We start from the raw sequence: 1,560 nt of genomic DNA, 5'->3' as shown, positions 1-1,560 counted from the left end.
GTCCTCTGGGCCACCCCAGCTCTCTCCTGCCCCTGGTCCCGGTGGTGGTTGACCTGGGCTTCTCCTCGGGGACGGAGCGCGGGCTGAAGCCAGATCCTTTTAGGTTTCTAGGCTCCGCCCTCCCGCGGGCGGGGAAGTCACCTTGACTTCCGTTTTGGGGATGGCTTGGGAGGGTTGGCCTGCGGGAGCCTGCGGACCAACTCCAGAGGACCCCCACCCCCCACTCCTCGCCCCAACCTTTCTCATCCTTCTCCCCACTCCCCATCTGACAACACTTACATGCCGGCCTCCGAGCGTTTGAGAGGCTTCTTTTTAGAAATGACAGAACAGATTGTCCGGGGGGCCTGTAAGTCCTGTGAAGTTCTACTTAAAAGGAATTCTGCGGAATGTGAATCATTCACTCACCCAGAGGAAAGGCAGCTCGGACAGCTTGACCTTTCCTTTTTCATGAAACCTGGACACCATTTCAGTCTCTTTGGACTCCATTTCAACTTTTCTGGCAGAATACCATATTTAGTCCCAATCACTTGAGTCATTGGAATTTATTGCTTTTAATTTTTAAGTTCAGGAAGGCAGCCCTTTAATCAAGCCTATACAACTTCGTAGCTCATTTTAAGTGCAGTGAACTTAAATATACCCAACATTTCAAACATTTGTCCTTAATCAAAACTTCGTGATAACCCTCAAGAGGAAAACATGGCCAACACATCATATTCCTATTTATTCAAGCAAACTAATCACATTTGCAATGGAAATTGTAAGCAGACAAATATATTTAAATGCTGTTCAATGACTTAAGTTTCTCCAGGCTCCCCAAATCTGCATGCTTCTTCATACTCTCTAGAGTCTAGACTCTGGGGCCTAAGTGGCCTTTCCCTTTTCAGTAATTACTCCGAGTTCCATCTTCAGGAGTGTGCTGTGTATTGTGTGTGAGAGCACATGGGTATATATAACTGTTTTAGGTAGACTCTCTGGGGATTACTGGGATTCATTTTTGGAAGCTATGGTTAACCCTTTCAAACCTTGACTGTTTCTTTGCATCAAATTTGCATGCAATCAGAGTACAAGGCTTGGTATAAATTAGTTTCCTCTAGGTGAGTTCTTCCAGGAGAGTGGGTGGGAGTAGATACCCATACTGTACTGTCATTTTTACATATGCAAATGAATTAAATCATTTCACTTAATTTGGAGATAAAATAATTGGGGAACTTAAATTGAGGAATATGCATATAATTGGAGTATAAGAAAAGACTGATTAGTATGAAGTAAAACAGTGACGTGGAAGCAGGTTTAACCCTGGGATTGTACTTTTATTAAACTGTCACATCATATCAATAAGTGCAGTTGAATTTTAGCCTAGTAGTGAGAGTCAGGGAAGATGAAACATTTCATTTTTACTCTTTGGGAATTTGTGTTTTATTTCTTAATTCATTTAAACTTGCCTCTTTTCAGGATATCTAATGGCTCATGTCATATATACATACTAGAGGCCCAGTGCACGAATTCATGCACAGGTGGGGTCCCTTGGCCTGGCTGGCAATTGGGGCCGATTGGGGGGGC

Source organism: Myotis davidii, unplaced genomic scaffold (genome assembly GCF_000327345.1).
Source record: "Myotis davidii unplaced genomic scaffold, ASM32734v1 scaffold187, whole genome shotgun sequence".
Taxonomy (NCBI): domain Eukaryota; kingdom Metazoa; phylum Chordata; class Mammalia; order Chiroptera; family Vespertilionidae; genus Myotis; species Myotis davidii.
Note: the sequence above shows the minus strand (reverse complement) of the source record.